Source organism: Somniosus microcephalus, chromosome 2, assembly GCF_052327205.1.
Source record: "Somniosus microcephalus isolate GS21.2 chromosome 2, FLI_Smic_1.0, whole genome shotgun sequence".
Taxonomy (NCBI): domain Eukaryota; kingdom Metazoa; phylum Chordata; class Chondrichthyes; order Squaliformes; family Somniosidae; genus Somniosus; species Somniosus microcephalus.
Window position 1 is genome coordinate 335516730 of NC_140988.1, and position 23343 is coordinate 335540072.

At 48.2% G+C, this 23343-nt stretch overlaps 1 pseudogene; it reads right to left on the minus strand.

Annotated features, from left to right (window-relative positions):
• Nucleotides 1-10367: 10367 nt before the first annotated feature.
• On the minus strand, nucleotides 10368-22933 carry LOC147123603 (maestro heat-like repeat-containing protein family member 1; annotated as a pseudogene).
• Between the last annotated feature and the right edge of the window lie 410 nt (nucleotides 22934-23343).

Below are 23343 nucleotides of genomic sequence, written 5' to 3' on the forward strand. Positions count from 1 at the left end.
GTACGCAGTCAGCCTTACTTGTGGACGTAGTCATTTCAGGCATATGTCAGTGAGTGACAACTCTTCTGCATATCCTACACATAAAGCCATAATCTACTCTTTCTAATGACTCGTCTGTGAATAGTCTCACTCTAAAAGCCGCATTGATCTGCTGTAGGGGGGAAGGGTCATGTGGTCAGCACTTCTCCTGGGGACGCTGTTGCTGTTTTAAGTGCACATTGTAACTACCAGCGCTGGCCTACAAACAGGTTTTAATGAGGCTATTAGTGTAAAAGAACAGGAAACATTCAAAAACATCCCTTAAAATATTCATGAATATGTTTAATCTGTTGCTTAATCACCATTCTTTGCACATACACTGTGAGAGGGTAGCTGACAGCATTTCTTTTCTATTACTGACTGACAAGACATTAATAAACTCTTTTTAGGTCCGTGATTAATGGCAGACAGATGAACTAGCTCTCTTAAAGTAAGTCTCTGTATTAAGATTACATTACACTTACAAAATGCCAATATTTCGCTTCCAAGGCATTTTATCTTCATTCTTGTATCAAGTCTTCCAGGAGGTTAGGATGTTAAAGATTTCCAATATATGTGTATACAAGAGGCTTTGTAATGAACTGTGGGGTAGAAATTATTCTGTGCACTATTTTTAATGATTGGATGAAATCCTTATCCGTGCTGTTTTAACAATATCGTTAACCCACAAAAAAATAAATTGTGTTATAACAGCAAGCAGACTGTTTAACTAATTTGTTAAAACCAGTGGATGGAGTAAATTTTGCCCACTGTATGTTATATCATCTATACAGGAGTATCAGAGCTGGGTAATACATAGTTTGTGCTATTATACAAAGTAATAGTTGCTCCCAAAAGACAAAAGTAACACAACATTGTGTAATTTTTTTTGTTTATCTGTATCGCTGCTTATCTCCTGTTTGCTCATTCTTTCTTCTACCTTTTTGTTCTTCACTCTTGTATGTCTTTTACACATTTTCTCTTGTCCCTCCGCCCTGCTGTTGGACAGGACACCAGGTACACTTGAATTTCCTGTCACAGACACAAGAAACTGGAGTGCAGGGGAGAAGCCATGAAGATCTAGTTGGGAGAGTTTTTAAAATTCTTCAATTTACTATTTTGGTCCTCTTCCATTTGCTATTGGGCCCTCTCAGATCTCCGATCTCAGATCCCCTGGTTCAAGGGATGTCCCGGTGCAAGTCCCCCGCCAATTCTTTGGGCTGGCCCAGTATCTGGACGCCACATGTTTATAACAATAGGAAATAGAGGTGAAAGGCTGGGAACACCCCCTTCTCTCACTGATTTAGGGTTAGGGTTTCAGCCTTTGCAAATACTGTTTAGATCAAAACAAAATGGCTGTAAAAGCTACTGGCTGGTACAATAAATGAGTCAGGAAACTGAATTTGTGGCCAAAAATACATCACAGGAATCTAGTGTTAACTGGCACGTAAAGTAGAGCTGGTGCTGAATAGATCCTTTTTGCCACTTCAGGAAGAGCATGTCTGGAAGAAGGCAGAGGAAGAGAACTTGACGGCACAGCTGACTATTTTTGCCATTGGCAATGCCAACCTTATGGTGCATGTTGGCCACAGAGGTCCTTGCAGCAGATGGCACGGTTCTGCATTTGGCAGTGTGCTGACCCAAAGACTGTGTAGCCAGTTCCACAGGGCCACAGGCAGCACGGTGGTGTAGTGGTTAGCACTGTTGCCTCACAGCGCCAGAGACCCGGGTTCGAATCCGGCCTTGGGTGACTGTCTGTGTGGAGTTTGCACATTCTCCCCGTGTTTGCGTGGGTTTTCTCCGGGTGCTCCGGTTTCCTCCCACAGTCCAAAGATGTGCGGGTTAGGTTGATTGGCTATGATAAATTGACCCTTAGTGTTAGGAGGATTAAATACGTGGGGTTACAGGGATAGGGTGGGATATGTGTTGGTGTAGGGGTTACGGGGATCGGGTGGGATATGTGTCGGTGCAGGCTCGATGGGCCGAAATGGCCTCTATCTGCACTGTGGGGTTTCTGTGATTTCTGTGATTTCTGTGGTGCAAAATCCTGTCAATTTCTGTGATAGGTGCACCTTTGCCTATAGGCGTGAGAGTAACAGCCTGTGGGCACAAGTCTGTCTCTGTTATAGCCTGACTTGCTTGTCATTCCTTTAATGCTCCACCTCATCCTGGAAGAAAAGTAAATAAAGGGGATTGGCACTGGAAAACCCATTGTACCAATAGTGTGGATATGCCAAAAAATGACAGTGCTGGAGCACTTAACACAAAGCCTGCTGACCACTGAGTGGAATAAGGAAAGAAGCAAGAAAAAGAGCTTGGAAACCTCATCAAAATGCTGCCAAATATCTTACTACAGTACAGAGCTTTTTAAATGAGCTTCTATAAACAGGACACCCAGCAGCCCTGGATGCCTATTTTATATGGATAGACAGACCATTGAGTGTTGTACTGGGAAATTGCATTAACGTCAAAAAATGTAATTGAGGAAAATCCTAATCTAATTAATTGCAACGCTTTACCAAATGCCGTTTGAAACTTTTTGTTGCTGTATTCTGTGTTTGTATGCTATGTTTCTGCACCATTTAGTTGGTACGGTTTTGATCACTTTAGGGAAATAAGAGATGATTTTCTGCTTTTAATACAATGATGGTGCTCCCAGGAATGCATCTTGGGTCACAAGCACGTATTTTCTGAGGTCCCATCATTTTGATCATTATAAAATGCTCCCAGCTCAGGTTATTCCATGTGCTGGGAACACGGAGGACAGAGATGGGGATATCCAGCACAGCTGTAGAAAAGAGCCATGACTGGTCTTTAAAGAGGTAACAGCACTTTCTGTGCTATGGTAGTGCTGTGTTTGAATATACACATTGGAGAGTATGAGGAGAGATTACATCAATTAGGTTTGTATTCCTTGGAATATAGAAGGCTAAGGGGTGATTTGATTGAGGTTTTTAGAATTTGAAAGGAATTGATAGGGTAAATAGAGAGAAACTTTTTACACTGGTGGGGGATTCTAGGACAAGGGGACATAGCCTTAAAATCATAGCCAGGCCATTCAGGAGAGAATTTAGGAAACACTTCTTCAGGCAAAGGGTGGTAGGAGTGTGGAACCCTCACCCACAAAAAGCAATAAATGCTAGCTCAATTAATAATTTTAAATCTGAGCTTGATAGATTCTTTGCTAGATAAGGGTAGAAAAGGATATGGAGTCAAGGCAGGCGGATGGAGTTAAGGAACAGATCAGCTATGATCTCTTTGAATGGCGGAACAAGCTTCAGGGGTTGAATGGCCTAGTCCTGTTCCTATGAACAAGCCCAGGAGGAAGGGGCACTGCTGCCTTTACAGAGAGAGCCTTCAGGTAATGTCACAAGGTGTGAAACATAGGATGTTTGCCATCTCTGGTTTGGAGGATTGCCCTCCTCAGATGGCAACTGTCCAGATTGTGTGGGAAGAGATGGTATAGACCAGGTTGAGGCAGTTTCTGGAGTGAGGAGGTCCCTGGCTCAAATGCAGAAAACGTTTAACACATTTAAGAAGTTTGATAAGTTAGTGTCATTGCGTGTGCCTGTTTCCATTGGTTTGGTGTGACCCGTCAGACACTTTCACCTCGACCAGTTGCTTTCTCACGTTGGTCACATGCTGATCATTTGGGAACTCTTCAACATTTCTTAAACAATCACAAGGCAGCCCATATTCATGCATGACACACCTTCAAAATTCCAAACAAACCTTTCAATGATGTTGTTAAATTATCAGAAAATGTAGTGTAAAAAATACTTCACCCACGCCCATTTGCACACTGTTAGGTAATTAGGTGGCACAGTGTGCAATCCGCTTTCCTTCATTTACTAGCTCATTTAGTCCAGCGATCTGTGCAGCACACTCTGTTGGCTTTTCCAAACTCCAAGCGAACGGTTCCCTACTACAGCCCACTGGGGCAGATGCCAATTTAGTAAATGTTCTGCCCAAACCTGGAGGACGATCTCATGGGTTTGTTGAAGAGCACTAGATTAAGTCAGTCACTTGCCCAGAGAAGTCTTTTCAACCATGACTGACAGCAGACTTTAGCTAACTGAAAAGTAATCTAAGTTCATTTTTGCTTAATTGTGAGCCCTTCCGGATGAACATTACTCATTGACCACTTTGTCTCCTTAATGACCCCCCCCTGGCCTCACAGTGCATTGCCTCACAATCTTCCTTTTCAGCAGCTCTTGATTGTTACAAACTGGATTCAAGTATCAATGGAAAGGCCCTGTGCTTTTGCCTATGATCTCCCCTTCCCTTTCCAGTTAAGTAGATGAGCAGCTGGCATAGTCTGGCTTCAGCTTCTTCAGGATTTTGGAACTTCAGAGGTGCGAGGGTAGTGTGTAAACTGAGTAGAGCTCAGGTATGCAAAGAAAACCTTAGTGCTAGAGAAATGTTAGGTTGTAAAGTCCCTGAGAGTGTAATGCTGCAATGTTTTAAATGCTCTGCTGCATTGATAACGTAATAAGTAAGGGCTTTTGATTCTGGCAAGTTAAATGTTAAGGCTCTGCTCTGAATAGTCAAATGCTGTAAAAACTGCAAATACCGAGAGGATGAGGCTGTTAAATGCAGCCCCAAAGCCTTCGAAAAAGCAACCTTATGCAAACGCGAGTGGCTTATACCGTGCTTTAGAATCATAGAATAGTACAGCACAGAAGGAGGCCATTCGCCCCACCGAGTCTGTGCCGGCTCTTTCGACGAGCAATCCAGTTAGTCATTGAATGGCGGAGCAGGCTCGAGGGGCCGAATGGCCTACTCCTGCTCCTATCTTCTATGTTTCTATGTTTAGTCGCCCACTCCCCCGCTCTTTCCCCATATTCCTGCAATTTTTTTCTCCTTCAAGCATTTGTCATCAGAAAGCAGGGTTTTAATTGGGCAAGGGGAAGAGGAATTAAAATTTAATTAAAAAAAATAACTTTCCAAAATTGGCACAAGTATCACAGTGTGGAATTACTGCCCACGCATCCCTGGAATTGTGACAATTGAAGAATATTCCAGCTGAAGTTCCCCTGATGGTTCAGTGGGTTAATCAGGTGAGTCACTGAGTTTCATGGAAAGAAAGAACTTGGTGAAACAGCAATTTACTTGTACTCCTTGCAATTTAGTATACTGTATTCACTGCTCACGATGCGGTCTCCTCTACATTGGGGAGACCAAACGCAGATTGGGTGACCACATTGTGGAACACTTTCATTCAGTCCATAAGCGTGACCCCATGCTTCCGGTCGCCTGTCACTTTAATTCTCCGCTCCACTCCCACGCTGACCTCTCAGTCCTCGGCCACTTACACTGTTCCAATGAAGCTCAACGTAAGCTCGAGGAACAGCACCTCATCTTTCGATTAGGCACTTTACAGCCTTCTGGACTCAACATAGAGTTCAACAATTTCACACCATAACCTCTGCCCCTATTTTTTCACATGGCAGCTGTTGATGATTCTGCCATTCCCATTTACACCTCTTCTAGACCCATCTTTTGTTTCTTTACTTGTCCCATTACCATCTCTTTTTACTTTGTACAATCATACCTTTTGTCATTTAATCTCTCCTGCCATCCACCCAATCACAGACCTTCCCTTTTGTTCTTTCCTCCCCTCCCCCCTCTCCCTGCCCCTACACTTGCTTAAAACCTGTTACATCTCTAACTTTTTCCAGTCCTGACGAAAGGTCATCGACCTGAAACGTTAACTCTGTTTCTCTCTCCACAGATGCTGCCTGACCTGCTGAGTATTTCCAGCATTTACTGGTTTTATTTAAGAAAGAACTTGCGTTTACATAGCACCTTTCATGCGTTCAGAATATTCCACAGCTCTTCACAGCCAATGAACTATTTTTGAAGTGTGGTCAGTTTTGTCACGTGGGCAGACACTGGAGCCAATTTGTGCACAGCAAGAATCCACAAACAGCAAATGAATGAATGACTAATTAATATCTTTCTGGTGGTGTTGGTTGAAGGAGGAATGTTGGTCATGCCACCAGAACTCCCTGCTTTACTTTGACGATCTCTTGGTTTGGGAGCACCTTGATTCCAATTAGACACACATAACCTGAGGCAACTCAATCCAATGCCATCTGCCAAAGGTCAGCTGAGATGCGGAAGCTACATAATATTTTAAAAAAACCTCTTTTGCCTTCAGTTTTGTGTAAAGTTTATCTCATTGTCTACCCACAATTGCTTTGATAATCCAAGGCCTTCACTCAAAACCACTGTCGTATTTGGTCTCGAATGAAATGAAATGAAATGCAGGATTATGGGATCTCAATGAGTCAAACTCAGCTAGGTCATTTGCCCGAAGCTGTTATTACATATGTCATCAAACACTGATTTGCCAATTGGAAAAACAAAGCCCTTTACATTGTAGTAATATGAACTCATGTGACACCATGATATCTCACACAGCAAACATATTACTTCATTGTGTGAAATAAAATCTGAAGCTGACAATGGTCGCATTATTATGGTTGATGGTTGTCCATCTGTGAAAGGTGGAATAAAAGTGTTTTTTTTTAATTATGTGTGTGTGGAGTATCTGGTCTGTAGCAGTTTATTGGAAGGTATTCAATCCTTGTCAGTCTAATGATGAGATACAGCTTTGTATTGGCTTTGACTTAAATTTTCTGCCTCTTGAATCCAAACAAAACATCTCACAATCGTATTTTATAAATACAGTATGCAAATGGTGGAGCTTTATCTCCTGTTGTACTTGCACAATGCATGGGCTGGATTTTGCCAGCCCTGGGGAGGTGGGTTTGGAGGCGGGACTGCCGGGAAAATGGCAGAATTTGGGGGCGGGTACTCAACCCGCCCCAACCCGCCTCCGTGCCATCTTCCCGGGAGGCAGGTAGCCGTCCTGCGCCAGGTCCCGTCTCCTTGGAGGCAGGAAGGGATTACAGCCACTACAGAAAATAGGATTATCCCCATTTTGCCCCCACAAGTGCGGGCTTCCCAAAGGCTCCGAAACCCGCCTGGGTCACCGAGGCGAGTAGTGAGTTTGCAGGGGTCGGAGGGGTCCAAAAGTGTGCTGTGGAGGTGAGTGATGGGCGCAAGTGTGGAGAGGTGAGTATCTGAGGTAAGTGCAAAGTGTTAGAAAAAGTGTACTTACCTTTGTTTCTTCCTGCAGGCTTCAATCGGTGGGTATGCGGAGAGTCTCACACCTCCGCGGTAGAGATGACAGATGGCCGTTGCATTCTCCAATGCAGCAATCATCTCATTTCTACAAAAGAAAGAGGTTTGATGAGGTCTTGAATTCAAGAACTCATCAAACTACAGAGAATGTCAGTGTTTGACAGCTTCACAGAGCTGTCAAACGATGACAATTCATCTGTCAAATATATTTGACAGATGAAATGTCATACGTTGACGTTCTCTGTAACTGGTTTTCCCTTAATTGGCCTGCTAAGCCCGCTGGGCGGGCTTAACAAGGTCAATCAAGGGAAAATAGCGTGGGTTGGCCAGAAGTTGATGGAGGCGGGACTGAAACCCGACAAGTGGGAGTCCCGCCTCCAAAAGCTCCCCATTGGCACAATCCAGCCTCATGAATGTGAAAAGGGTGGGGAACTTGTAATTAATGTCAGCGGGACAATATCAGCTGGGCACAACCACCCAGCATGACTTAGGGTCAGCCGTGGCTCGGTGTATAGCACTCTCGCCTCAGAGTCAAAAGGTTGTGGGTTTCAAGCTCCCACACTGGAAACATGTGCACTTAATCTAGGCTGACACTTTGGCGTGGAAAAGATCCCATGGCACTATTTTGAAGAAGAGCAGGGGAGTTCTGCCCGGTGTCCTGCTCAAAATTTATCCCTTAATCAACATCACTAAAAACAGATTATCCTAGTTATTATCTCATTGCTGTTTGTGGGAACTTGCTATGCGCAAATTGGCTGCCGTGTTTCCCGCATTACACTTCAAAAAGTATTTCATTGGCTAAAGCACTTTGGGATGTCGTGAGGTTGTGAAAGGCACCATATAAATACAAGCTCTTTCATTCTTTAATATAAGCTGGACAATGCATGCGTTGGAAATGGTTGACATTTTGTTTAACCAAGAAAATTATAAGAATCGATCAAAGTTATATTTACAAACAAATTGGAGGACATCTCCTTACCTACAGCTCCTTACCTACTGGTACACGATTCATGTTAATGGCAATGACAATGGCCCAGAAATTAGGTTCGGGGGCTTGCCGCACGTGCAAGCCCCCGATGTGCACTTACCCGGCGCGCCTGCCGTTCTGCTCCCTGGACGCTTGCAATTCCTGTTTTCAGTTGATTACTCCCGGGCAGCGTCTGACGTCACGCCGCCCAGGAGTGCAGCCAGCGCGAAGCCTCGAGCGTGGAGTCTAAGTTAGACACGCCCCTTGAGGTCTCCTTAACATAGGCCACACCCCCAATTTTTAACACAAGCTGCAAAGCAATTTTACATGCAGAGCAGCATTTTAAATAAATTTTTTGTATTTTTATTAATCTTTAGGTAACTTTTATAAAGTTTAAAAAATTTTAAATTATTTGGGAGAATGTAAAGTAGTTTTAAACAGAATTAAAGCGTAGTTATTTTGATGAGCCAGCTGGGATCACGTGGGCACTGGGCAACCAATGGGAGGTTGCAAAAGTTCATTCATGAGTTTGATAGTAAGAACTGTCAAACTCATGAAAACTCAGGGTGCCCAAAACAGCACTTAAACTACAAATAAAAGTTTAAAAAAATCCCACTAAATAAATGAACTATGAATAACTGTAAAAAAAAACTATTTTAAACAATTAATCAAATTTTAAAAAAAATTTTTTTTTTAACAAATCGGGTCTAAAAATACACTTACCTTACTGTAAATTCTTTAAAAATAATAAACCTGTGGAAACATTTTTCTAAATTGTATTAATAGGCCACTTACCTGTAAAACTAAGTACTTACGTCTGGTTTTTTCAAGCGTAAAAACCGGAGGCCTTTACGCACGGGCAACTCTTTACAAAAAAAGGAAATTCAGCGCGCACGCACTGCCTGATACGTCACACGCGTTCCGCCTCTTAACCCCTTGGTTCAGAGGACAGGAAATGCTGGTTTTCAGCGCATGCGCTGTGCATCCTGAAAACCGGCACTTCCATCGGGCCCACGCGTGAGTACCCCTTCCATACTCACGCATTGGGACCCGAATTACTGGGCCAATGTCTAACCTGCTCATCGAATTCATTTGAACATTGAAGTTGCCTCACTGGTTGTGTGAAAATGGACATCAGGCCCTGAGGTGCACGTTTATATACCATAATAATGCACATCCAGGACTACAGCAGGGGAACATCAGGCCCTGCTAAAGCTCAGTGTCAAATTATTGGGAAATAAGATGCTGGCAAGAGAAATTGTGGTGACTTGTTGTTTAATCCCGAGTGACAACAATATAATAATCATCGTATTGGGTAACGGGGGAAATTCATATTCTGGGTGTGACTTCATTGTAACCATGGTTAAGCTCAGCATGTGCCAAAATATACACTGAAATAGGCAAGTGATGTTGTTTATCTCTAAAAGGCGCATGCTAAGGAATATTTGTACAACAGGTAGGCTGTTGCCAACCTTTTAGAACATGGGAAGAGCATACAGGTCTAGGCTGAGAGCTAATACTGGATGTCCAAAATTTTGCTTACTTATTATCTGGTATCAACTGTTCTTATATTTTATCTGCAGTGATATTACAACAATGACATCATTTCTCTAAAAATCTGGGAGCTTTAAAGGAAAGTTTTGAAAATTGAAAGGAAAGTTTGTAGGAAACAAACTAGAAATGGAATGTAAACACTTGCTAATGATGCAACTCAACCATTTCAAATGTGTTTCCATTTTCTTTGCCCTTCTTATTAATCTCATCACCTGATGTTCAAGGCACCTTTACCCAGAATGAGAGGGCAGGGCATGAGATCCTGACCCTTGCTACAGAGCTGACTGCTGGGAGTTGCACAAAAACGTTCTTGGCATGACTTCACCTTAAATTTTGCCCTGTCCACGGAGGAAGTGCTTCATCTTTTCCATGGCCACGTGGGAAAATGTAGACAAACCAACATGTTACCACCCTTTGCTGGTATGAATCATAGAATTGTGCACACACTTATTGCCTTATACCAAAGTGTAACATTTGCAATCCTCCAGTCCTCTGGCACCCCTCCCATATTCAAGGAGAATTGAAAGATTATGGTCAGAGCTTCTGCTATCTGCATTCCATTCCTAAAGCAACTGTGCCAAAAACACCGCCCTTCAGAGTTAACAATCACCCACCAGCTGCAGTTCTTTGGATATTGTGTTCCACAGATGTTGGTGGAGGTCTTGCAGATCCCTGTCTAGATGTCTGCAGAGAGGCCATGGTTATACGCCCCTTTTGTTAACGGTCTACACTGGAGAAGAGTCCCTAAAAGTGAACACGCAGTATGACCAGCTTTTTCCGTCAACACAACAGGGCCGCAATGTATCAAAAGTTACATTGACTGAACTACGACTGGTGTCCAGTGTCGCAGAACACGTATGGATCTTTAATCAGACCGCAAAGCCACATCCAAACTGAGGCCGATGGTCATCCGTTGACCACTGCATTGTTTGGCGTGAATGAGGTGGTAGCGGTTTGAATAAAAAACTTTGCGCCCGATGCCATTATTGAGCAGGCCTTGTGATATACCTATCAATTCGTCCAATAAAAAGCGACGAGTTAGGAACGTAACTAAAGGTTTTTATTGACTAAATAACAGAGCCCACCCTCGTGGGTGATCGGGTCCAACAAGGAGGAATACCAGCCAGTCGACTACCTTTATACCTGGGCAGGTAGGTGGAGCCATGGGCGGAGTCGGAGGTGGTCAGCCCAGGTATAACAGCGCGACAAGAGGCGACCTCGTATCGTGATACAACAGTGATAACGGTGATAACAATACAACAGTGATACTATAGTGTAACGATAAAAGTGGTTTACCACATTCACCCCTTGTTTAGATTTGAGTCCGGCGGGGTGAAGTGTACTACCAGTTCTGGTATGTCAGTCTGTCCGGAGGCCTCGTAAGCCTCTCCGATCGTCGCAGCGGCGGTGCTGCATTATCCGGTGTTAGTGCTGGTGTCTGCGTGGTCGGCGAAGGCTCGTGGGGTTCCGGCATGCCGTCTACCTGGGCTGGAATTGGGGGGGTGGTGGGGGGGGGTAAAGGTGGTGTCTCCGGAGTGCCCGAGGGTGCGAGGTCTCGTAAGGAGACAGTGTCCTCCCGCCCGTCTGGGTAAGCCACGTAGGCGTACTGGGGGTTGGCGTGCAGGAGGTTCACCCTCTCGACCAGGGGGTCTGTTTTATGGGCCCTCACGTGCTTTCGCAGCAAGACGGGCCCCGGAGAGGTCAGCCAGGTTGGTAGAGTGGTTCCCGTAGTCGACTTCCTGGGGAAAACAAACATTCGTTCATGGGGGGTGGCGTTAACGGCAGTGCAAAGTAGTGACCGGATGGAGTGCAGCGCTGTCGGGAGGACTTCCTGCCAGCGGGAGGTTGGGAGGCCCTTAGACTTTAAGGCTAAGAGGACGGCCTTCCATACCGTCGCGTTCTCTCTTTCCACCTGGCCGTTCCCTCGGGGGTTGTAGCTGGTGGTCCTACTTGCTGCAATACCTCTCGCTAGTAGGAACTGACGGAGTTCCTCGCTCATGAAAGAGGAGCCCCGGTCACTATGTATATAGTTTGGGAACCCGAACAAGGCGAAGAGGTCGTTCAGGCATTTAATGACCGTGGTACTGGTCATGTCTGGGCAGGGGAAGGCAAAGGGGAAACGGGAGTACTCATCAACAATGTTGAGGAAGTACACATTACGGTCAGAGGACGGGAGGGGCCCCTTAAAGTCGATGCTCAGGCGCTCGAAGGGGCGGGTGGCCTTGATCAGGCTTGCTCTGTCCGGCCTAAAGAAGTGCGGTTTGCACTCGGCACAGGTCTGGCAGTTCCTGGTTATGGTCCTGACCTCCTCGATGGAGTAGGGCAGGTTGCGGGCCTTAATGAAGTGGTAAAGTCTGGTGACCCCAGGGTGGCAGAGGTCGTTGTGGAGGGTCTGAAGTCTATCACTTTGCGCGCTGGCGCATGTAATTCGTGACAGAGCATCGGGGAGTTCGTTCAGCTTACCTGGCCGGTACAAGATATCATAATCGTAGGTGGAGAGCTCGATTCTCCACCTCAAGATCTTGTCATTCTTGATTTTGCCCCTCAGCTTGTTATTAAACATAAAAGCGACCGAACGTTGGTCGGTAAGGAGGGTAAATCGTTTGCCTGCCAGGTAGTGCCTCCAGCGTCGTACCGCCTCCACAATCGCCTGGGCCTCCTTCTCGACCGACGAGTGTCGGATCTCAGGGCCCTGTAGGGTCCTTGAGAAGAAGGCCACCGGTCTCCCCTCCTGGTTAAGGGTGGCGGCTAGGGCGAAGTCGGATGCATCGCTCTCGACTTGGAAGGGGATGGACTCATCCACTGCGTGCATAGTGGCCTTGGCAATGTCTCCCTTAATGAGGGAGAAGGCTGCGCACGCTTCCTCCGTAAGGGGGAAGGATGTGGACTTCATGAGGGGTCTGGCTTTGTCCGCATAATTGGGCACCCATTGGGCATAGTAGGCGAAGAGCCCCAGGGTTCTCTTAAGTGCCTTAGGGCAGTGGGGGAGGGGTAGCTCCATGAGGGGGCGCATTCTTTCGGGGTCGGGGCCGATGAGTCCGTTCTCTACTACACAGCCAAGGATGGCAAGGCGCGAGGTGTTAAACACACATTTCTCCTTATTGTAGGTGAGGTTCAGCCGTTGGGCTGTACGGAGGAATTTCTCCAGATTCACGTCGTGGTCCTGCCGGTCGCGGCCGCAGATGGTGACGTTATCTAGGTAGGGGAATGTGGCCTGCAGTCCGTTCTGGTCAACCATCCGGTCCATCTCCCTTTGGAAGACCGAGACCCCGTTGGTGACACCGAAGGGGACCCTAAGGAAGTGGTATAGGCGCCCATTCGCCTCGAAGGCGGTGTACTGGCGGTCCTCGGGGTGGATAGGGAGTTGGTGGTAGGCCGACTTAAGGTCGATGGTCGAGAATACGCGGTATTGTGCAATCTGATTGACCATGTCAGATATGCGGGGAAGGGGGTATGCGTCCAGCTGGGTGTATCTGTTTATGGTCTGGCTGTAGTCGATGACCAGGCGATTTTTATCGCCGGTCTTAACGACCACGACCTGGGCACGCCAGGGGCTGTTGCTCCCCTCGATGATGCCCTCCTTCAGGAGACGCTGCACCTCAGAGCTAATGAAAGCTCTGTCCCCAGCGCTGTACCGCCTGCTCTTGGTAGCGACGGGTTTGCAGTCGGGGGTGAGGTTAGCGAACAGGGAAGGTGGCGGCACCTTGAGGGTGGATAGGCTGCAGGTGTTACGCGGTGGGCGGTTTAACCTTCGCTGGTTGTCGACTGTGAGTGGGGGGAGGGGTCCACCGTATGCTAGGGTTACACTTTGGAGGTGGGATTGGAAGTCCAGCCCTAGTAGGACAGCAGCGCAGAGCTGGGGGAGGACGAGGAGTTTAAAGTTTTTATACTCTGTACCCTTAACCGACAAGGTCACAGCACAGTAGCCGCTAATGTCCGTGGCGTGGGACCTCGATGCCATCGAGATTCGGTTGCGCGTTGGCAGGACAGGGAGGGAGTAGTGGCTCACCGTGTCTGGGTGGATGAAGCTCTCCGTGCTTCCGCTGTCGAACAGGCAGGTCGTGGCGTGGCCGTTTACTTTGATGTCCATCATCGACTTGGACAGGTGGTGTGGGCGGGCTTGATCCAGAGTGACGGAGGCTAGTGTGTAGGTAAGCAAGTCGTTGTCGTCTGCGGGCGAGGCGGTCGTCGGGTCCGGGGGCCCGGTGGCAGTCGGGCGTGGTGGGTAAAATGGCGTCTCCCACGAGGTAGGACAAAATGGCGGAGAAGATGGCTGCCCCCATAACTCACATGAGGCACTATTGGGGTCGGTTGCCTTGATCAAAGATGGCCGCCCCATGACTCACGTGTGGGGATACTGGCCTCAGTTGCCGTGAAAGAAGATGGCCGCCCCCACAGTTCGCATGAGGCACTGCTGGCCTCTGAAGATCCGCTCCTGCAGGCCTTAGAGAAGTGGCCTTTCTTCCTGCAGGTTGCGCAGGTAGAGTTCCTGGCTGGGCAGCGCGACCTCGGGTGCTTCTCCTGGCCGCAAAAGAAGCAGCCGGCGGCCCGATCGCGGGTGCCCGATGTCGGAGCCGGTGCCGGGGGTGGCGGGCCCGGTCGGGTCCGGGACGCCGACGCTGAGGTAGGTCCCGGGGGCGGCGCTGCGAAGGGTATTGCGGTAGGGGTCGGGCCCGAGTCCCAGGGTCGCGAGCAGTACCTGGAAAATGCCTCCTGGTCCTGATGGGCCACCTCCAGGGAGAGAGCGAGGGCTTCAGCTTTGTCCAGGTCGAGGTCTTTAGCTTCAAGCAGTCTTTGCCGTGAGTAGTCGGACCGTAGGCCTTTCACAAAGGCATCGCGGATATTATCTTCCGTATTTTCAACAGCCGTCACCGCTTTAAAGTCACAGTTCCTGCCGAGTGCTCTTAGCGCCCGTAAAAATTCAGCTACAGACTCTCCTGGCTGTTGCGGGCGGGATCTTAGGAGGTGCCTGGTGTACATGTAATTTACCGGGCTGCGGTACTGCTGTTTCAGTAGGTTGATAGCGGCCTCGTATGTAGTCGTATCCTGGATGAGTGCGTATACTCTCGGGCTCGCTTGGGCGTTCAGAAGTCTTAGTTTGGATCTCTGCGGGGCGCCGGATTCTTCCAGGTAGGATTCGAAGCAGTCCAGCCAGTGTTTGAAGTTGAGGGCTGAGTTTGCTGCCTGTGGGTTTAGATCCAGGTACGGTGGTTTGAGGGCTTGCAGCCAAGCCGGCTGGTGTGGCTGGTGTAGCCCGGTGTCTGAAAGCTGCTGTGGCTGTGCTTCTGGGAGGGCTTCTGGCTGGCCAGTAGTAGACATCTTTAAAATTTAGTCAATAAAATTGATATACCTATCAATTCGTCCAATAAAAAGCGACGAGTTAGGAACGTAACTAAAGGTTTTTATTGACTAAATAACAGAGCCCACCGTCGTGGGTGATCGGGTCCAACAAGGAGGAATACCAGCCAGTCGACTACCTTTATACCTGGGCAGGTAGGTGGAGCCATGGGCGGAGTCGGAGGTGGTCAGCCCAGGTATAACAGCGCGACAAGAGGCGACCTCGTATCGTGATACAACAGTGATAACGGTGATAACAATACAACAGTGATACTATAGTGTAACGATAAAAGTGGTTTACCACACCTTGCAACTGAATTAAGTGCTTCGAGAGGCACGATAGCACCTCAAATATTAGCACCTCCTTCTGGTTCTCCTGGTTCCCCAACAGAATAATCATTGTGCGCATCACTTTCTGAGACCGTCTTTCAGTCTTGTGATGTGCTCTAATGTTGTACAGGCCCCTGACACACAGCAACTGGGCAACTGGAGAACAATAGAACAAACATCTTAGTAATCTACTCACCAGAATGCCTGTGAACTGCAGCTGTGAAACCAGTAGAGATTTTAACAGCTCTCCAAAGCAGGAAGCCACGGTGACTGTCTGATGGTCTTGGGCGGTAAGGATTTGAGAGGCCAGCTGTTTCACAATGCTAGTCAGACTGGGGCCAGCATACCTCACCATTGCTCTGGCCAGCAGGACAACCCCCTTGCCGGACTTGCAGAAATAGAAACATAGAAGATAGGAGCAGGAGTAGGCCATTCGGCCCCTCGAGCCTGCTCCGCCATTTAATGAGATCATGCTCTCTCCCCATATCCCTTGATCCCTTTAGCCTTAAGAAATATATCTAACTCCTTCTTGAATATATTTAATGAATTGGCCTCAAATGCCTTCTGTGGTAGAGAATTCCACAGGTTCACCACTCTCTGGGTGAAGAAATTCCTCCTCATCTCTGTCCTAAATGGCTTACCCCTTATCTTTAGACTGTGACCCATTAGATCCATCATCTGCTCCCATCCCCCACTTTCCACCATGTCATTAAGCACTGCTTTATTTGTCTGAGCTAGCAGGTCCTTCAGTGTCTCCACACAGTTCACACACATGTTGCTGCTTTCAGATGTTAGAGGCTCAACTGAGAATTCTCTCTGCTGCGATTGACAATCAGGAACAAAACCACTGACCAGACAAACATTAACAGAAGAGTTGAGATGAATGAGCAGGGCATTAAATATCTGCAGGAATAATGTAGTCACCGCTTTTGCTGACTTGGGCTTAGTTATCATTCCGTGCAGCCCACAGATGGCAGCCAGGGATTCAAGGGTCGAATATTGTGTTGCGTTCTCTCTGACGGGACAGGTTCTAATTAAAAATCGTAACCGTTTGTTCAGTGCTCTCCCATTGTACTCGTGGCACATTCTGTGTCCTCAGCCAGTGATCTCCACACGTCACTGACGTACTTGTCCAAAGGGACGGGGTAGGTGAGGAGACAGGACACAAATGTTGTTCTGTTGTGTGAGGCCAGTATGGCGATACTGCGTAGAATCGAAAGTTTCACCTCCTCATAAGGAACTGACTGAAATTGAATACGCAGTACGTGAAGTATCTCTGGGACCTGGTCCTGAAGTTCACTGCCACATCTTTATTGACGATTTGCATGAGCACAGTGGCTACACTGGAACAGCTGTGGTATTGGTCGGACAGTCCTTTGAATGCCACGAGGAGCAAGTTGCCCAGCTGGTCATGAGGCAAACACTTGGAAATGACCTCAGTGATTTCGCAGCATGTTTAAAAGAGGACTGGGGCATCAGGGTTAACTAACTGTTCTCTGGCTGCTTTCAGAACCTCCAACTGCTCCTTTTGCTGATGCAGATTGGTGCCTTCATACGATAACTGAATGGACAGGATGATGTACAAAGTGTCCAGGGCCATCTGTCTAACGGGTAGCGATGGGTCGTCCAATCATAGTCCCCGTGTTATTTCCAGGCACTACATTATGAACATTGAGCTTCTCCCAGTAAAATTTCAGAAGCTCTAAGGTCGTGTCCATGGCTCTCTCTCGTTCATGAGCTTTGGTTGAAATGATCAAGACTTCCACCTGATTGAGAATGACCTCAAGACAGGTCCTGAAGCAATAATTGCTGCAGAAGCTCTTGCAGGGAACTCATGGTTTGGGTATAAAGTGTTGCCATCTCTTTTCTATTACCATTCGTGTCTTTGTCATTGTCCAGTTCTGAAGGTAACAAGTGGAAAGTACTGGTCAAGCAGGTTTGAATCAATTGGCAGGTGTCAGCTTGGTTTGATTCAGTGTGTAGTTGTATGAGATGCGTTCAGGCATTCATGGCTAACTGTCGAACAGGGCTCTGCAGCGGCTCCGGGGGCCCGGCCTCAATAAGGTCCTGCGTGTACGTCAGGCGCTCCCTGTTTCTGATAAAGTTGATTGGAGCTCTCTGGTGATTTGAATGTAGGGATCTGGCTATCAGAGTCATGGTCTTTATTAGGCTAAGCTGCCCACTTGTAATGAGTTGGTTAATCATAGCTGGCAGAATCTGGGTCTCGATTGTGGATGGCACTAGTTCCTCAGGTGCATAGAATGCCATGTTGCCATGACACTGAACCAGTGTGCTCTTGGCTTTATCCAAATCCACATCAGGCTTGACTCTAAGAATATTCAAGAAACTTTTAGTTTTCTTAAATCTATTGGAGTTAGCAAACTCACCCAGGCTACTGAGGGTATCATCAAAGTGTGTCATGGCACAGAAACCAATGGCGAGGGCTGCTCCCTCTCTCTCCGCGCTCTCATTGTGCTGAATACTCAGTAGCATTTGGTAAAGCTCCTCCTTTATTTCCTTTGTGCAAGTCTGACGGAGCACTGTCCCAAGAGATTTATCGAGAAAGCCCTTCTCTTGTGGGGAAAGATGGTTGGTGTCTAATCTCTTTAACTATCTCATCAGAGAGCTGACATGTCCATTCCTCGTCATCAATGGTATTGAGAGTTCTGGACAAGACCAGCAATAATTTTTCCTCCCATTCCCTTTGGGCCAGAGACTCCTCTGAATTCTTCAATAATTGTTCAACCAATGGGTGGATATTGAGGCTCAGGACTTCCATTAACTGCAGCTCCTCGGCCTCCTCCCTGATATGGGCAACAAGACACGACGAGGAGCCGGGTCAGCAGTGCCTGGACTTTAGGGAGATTGGCATCTTCACTGTAAGTCAGGAAAAACCTTTCACTGCCGGCCTGCAGTTTCTTTTTTCCAAGATGTGCTGAACAATTACAGATTATTGTTAAAGCTTTGGTGTACTGGGTCATGGTGATAAACTCCAGTAAGAATGGCCAAAGGACATTCTCCATCTTCACCGCAATTGTGATCACACACATCACTGTTTCACGTACTGTGACTAATTCATCAACTGTTACCTGGTCTGGCTGATGAGTGAGTGGTGCCAGGATCCTTGAATCAACAGATGCAGCACACTGTTGGATGATGAATTCCAACATTGCCTTTCCTCCCTGTGGCTCAAGGTAACCTTGTTGGGTCATAACACATATTACCTGGGCAATTAGCTTCTTATCCTGATTGCTGCTCTTGTCCAGGGGCACTGGCTTTAAGGCGGCCTCAATCGGAGCCTTCTTCCTCACAAAATGTGAGGAGACTGATATGATGAGGTGCCTCAGTACATTGAGTGTTCCTACTCTTGTTTGTTGGTCAGCATTCTCTAACTGCTTTAGAAGAAATTCGACTATTGAGTCTGCATAAGCTGGGGCCAGGACATTAAAACAGCCAAGGATCTTATTGCATTTCTTCACAGCAAGCTGTTTATTAGAGCCCACCGAAACACACATCTGCTGGTGGACACACTTAAGCAGATTGTCCATCTGTGTTTTCAGTCGCAGATACCTCGGCCTAGAAATTGGGTTGGTAGCGCCGGCGCTGAGCGCCTAAAGAGACCTAGAATTGGGGCGAAGCCCTATGTTGGGGCGAGCGCTATGAGGATAGCGCCGACTCAGAAATTGACGATACATTTAGCGCCTGCGCTAAGTGTTTGTGCGCGCCCGCGAGCGCAAATGGCTCATGATGTCATTTCAGTGTGCAACGCCTTTTAGGAGCACCTGAGCGCATATTGGGTGGCGCCCGGAGCCTTAGCGCCCAGCGCTATTAGTGACAGTTCGAAGGAGGGCTAACAGGCCCTTCTCGGAGTAGGGCAGCGCTATTTAAAGGGGACAGCTCTCGTGCAGAATCTTCTGCCACTTGGCCTGCTCATTGCGATCGCTGCTGGAGAGAGTTGGCGAGCTAATGTGGAGCGGAGTTCTGGGATTTGAGCTTTACAGTACTTGGGACCTTCAACCCTGTCCGAAGCACTTGCAGCACTACACCTAAAAGCCTTTTGACCAACTGGCATCCGAATGGGAGCTTGTTTGGAGGGCGACGGCCTCATCGCCCAACACTGTGAAGGGGCAGAGAGACGGCGGGAGAGAGGGCCGGAATTGTCCAGAAGGAGGAGGGGCAATGGAGGTCGGCCAATCCGACGGGAGACTGCGAGGGTCTTTAGGCAGCAGGTGACAAGCCTTGACATGTCGGAGGAGCAGTGTTTGCGAAGGCTCCGAATCTGGAGGGACATTGTTACTGATCTGTGCCACCTGCTTGGTCAGGATCTGCAGCCGCATGAACGCTGCAGAACCTCTCTGTCCGTGATGGCTACACTGACTGAAGGCCTCCATTTTTATGCCAACGGCTCCTTTCAGTCAGCCATTGGGGACAATGCGACTGACGCTCAGGCTGCAGTCCGCTGTTGCATCCGGCAAGTGACAGATGCCATATATAGGCGAACGCGTCCATTCATTACCTTCCCTCGGACCCTGCACAAGCAGGCGGAGGAGGAGGAGCCCGGGCCTGTTTGCTCATCTCTGCCAGGCGCTGGACCTCATCTGCACTCTGTGCAACAGTCATGACGACCTGCCTTGCCCTGCGGGGAGACGGTGGCCGAACTTGCCTATCCCCCCTGCGTTGCTCCATGCCGCTTGGTCCGGCAACTGGTTCATCCTCAGAGCCACCCCCCCTCCCCTCCAGGGGACTACTATCCCCAGTCTGCAGATGTCTCAGCTGCCCGGATTCTGCAACGGCTGGTCCGGATTCCTCCTGGTCCTCGCCTCCGGTGGCACTGGCACTGGCAGCTTCAGCGCGTTGAGCCCGAGTTGGTGCTGCTTCATCTGAAAGTGGGAGGTGGAAGAGTGGCTTTAGCAAAAGGACAGGTTTGCTGAAAGGCATGCCAGATTGCGGCATGGCTCTGACATGGCTGCACACTGAGGATGCATGCTGGCGGGGGGACCAAGTGGAAGGCAACAGGTGGAAAAGGTGAGAGTCTTACCCTCGCTGTCGATAATGGGGTCGGCAGATGCAGTGGTCACTGGACCAGACAGACGTCCTCCAAGTATCTGGTGCACTCTCTCCTCCAGATCCGTGAGAGTGACCACTTGTGCAGGTCCGCCACCGGTTCGACGCTGTTCTTTTCTAATCTGCGCCATCTTCGACTGCAGGGGAAAGAAGGGGAGGTTCTGTTACATGAGGCCTTGAGACATCATCGCATGCCCCCCATTGTGCAAGAGCCCTTACATGAGGCCTTGGGACATCATCGCATGCCCCCCATTGTGCAAGAGCCCTTACATGAGGCCTTGAGAGATCATCGCATGCCCCCCATTGTGCAAGAGCCCTTACATGAAGCCTTGAGACATCATCGCATGCCCCCCATTGTGCAAGAGCCCTTACATGAGGCCTTGAGACATCATCGCATGCCCCCCATTGTGCAAGAGCCCTTACATGAGGCCTTGAGACATCTGTCCATGTGTCTGCCCAGAAAGGGCCATGGGTGCATACTGACAGATGGCCAGTGGCGCATCATTGCAGCAGGGTGCCCGAAGTCAGCTGCAGATGGAGGGAAGCACAAGTTTGGTAAACCATCACTCACCCTAACGATCCGTGTCAGGTCGTTGAATTTCTTCCTGCACTGAACAGGGGTCCTGGTCGCCATGCTGCTGGAGTTGACCCTCACAGCAACCTCCCTCCAAGATCGTCGGTAAGCCTTCTGATTTGGCCTCTTGCCATTATCCGGGTACAGCACCTGTCGACGGTGTTCAACTGCAGCCACCAATTGGTCCAGAGCCTCAGTGCTGAAGCGCTCTGCTCTCTGCCTAACCTTCTCCATAATGATGAACTTTGTACCGCCAGACAAGGGTGAGCGCCGAATCTGAGGCCTACAGGGCGTTGGGTGTTGAAGCTCAGTCTGACTGACCCACCCCTTTAAGAGCCGGCCGGCGCCTGCAGGTCTCGTGCTTTGCCGTAATTGAGTTCACCTGCGCTGCGCCCGTCCGCGTCGAAATTGAATAGCGCCTGACCTTTTGCGCCTTAAGAGCACCGTGCAACAGCTGATTTAGCGCCTGAATCCCCTTTGAGGGCGATGCAACCCAATATCGCCCCAGGCGCGGATAGCTCTCGTCTGGCTATAAACTTAGCGCATCGCCAGTTCTAACGCCTCAAGCGGGGCTATACCCAATTTCTAGGCCCTCATCTCTATGGCAACATCCAGTACCCGGCACAGACATTCTGTGATAAAAAAATGTCCTGGTTACTTCTTGTAGAGAGACAGGATGCCTGGAACTAACCTGGGCAGCTCTTCCTCCAGTATGTCCTTGGGCAGCAGGGAGATGACATAGCCTAGAGCTTCTACTATTGGGATCTTCAATTCAGAGGACTCCTTCGCAAGCCACACCTTGAATAACAGACTATAGATGGTGTTGACCTCAGTGGAGAAAGACTCTTTAGTCACGTTCGGGTCTGAGGCTTTCCCCACATCTCCCAGATAGATCAGGATGCTCTTGCTTAAAAATTCCCACTGCTGAGGCAAATGCAGACTTCAGTTCAGCCTGGTAAACTCCAAAAATACTGCAATCATGGGCCGCAATTTTGTCATTGGATGCGGCTTGGGAGCGGATCAGTTGGTTTCCGGGTTCCAGTCCCGCCCCCAACTGCATCCGGGCTGCGGATGTGATTTGACGTCGATTGACCTTGTTAAGTTCGCCCTGTCATCTGTCAGCTTTCTTAAAGGGGCCACGCACAATTTTTTTTGACAGCTCATTTTTCAGTGTTTGACAGCATTGAGGTGCTGTAAACATTGGCAATCACTGTACAAAGGTGAGCTCTTGCACCCAGGCTCTCCAGTGACTCCTTCCTTAGGCTGGAACAGATGGCAGCTGCAGGCAATCTGTCACTGTTGAGAGAGGTTCTCCCAATAAGGTGGGACTAGACATCCAATTCAAAACTTGTTACCTACAGAAAAGTATAAATGTATTAAAAATGATTTTCCCAACATTTTCTTGCCTCTGAGATGCACCAGTGCACTATTGGATCCTTCACACCACTTCTGCAGCTGTCATCAATGCAGAAACATTACAGCAGACACACAACATGCCACACTTACCTGGCGTGGTGTCCAGACGTTGGGAAACCCCAGCCAAAAGTGGCAAAATTGAAAAAGAGCCTGTTAACAACTATCAAGTACTTGTTAACAGCCAGTTAAGTGGCTACAATCCTCTTCTTGCCGCTAGGTGTCGGGTCCATGCGCAAATTGGGGCCCCAACGCTTGGGAAGATTGATTGGAGGCGGGTTGACAGCAGGTTTCCTTCCCGCTGTCAATCTTTCCAATTTTGACAGCGGTCCCGCCTCCAAACCCACATTCTGAGCGTCGGCAAAATTCCGGCCATGGTCTCTAAAATAGATTTTAGTAAAGGCACCATGCCGTACATATTTTCCGTTGACATTTTTGTTAAGGTCTTCACCATGTGGAAGGTGCCCTTGTTTGAAACTTTTTGTTGTCAACTGGACAATTTCATTTCTGAACCTGAAGCTCATGGTGTGGTGTATGTAACCTGTTCCACCTTAAGAGAACTTAAGCCTGTTCCACCTTAAGAGATGTACTACTTTCTCTGGCTGCTGTATACGTAATACCGGTGGTGACCACACCGGTATATAAGCACTGTGTATTAATATTGTATTCAGTATAGTCCCGACCTCCAACCAGTAAAGGTCTGTTGAATTTACTCTTGTAGTCTGTGTAGTAATTATCACTATAACACACAGACTTAACAGTGGCGACGAGTCCGATTCTTACCCTGCGGCAGTTATTTCCACGGCGGCTTCGTCCACAGACAGGACGTCGAAGAGAGGTTTCCACCCTCATCACCCTACTGGAAGACACGTTGAGCGGCAGGCATCGAGAAACCAGAGTGCAGAAGACATCCTGACCTCGAAGCCTCCATCAG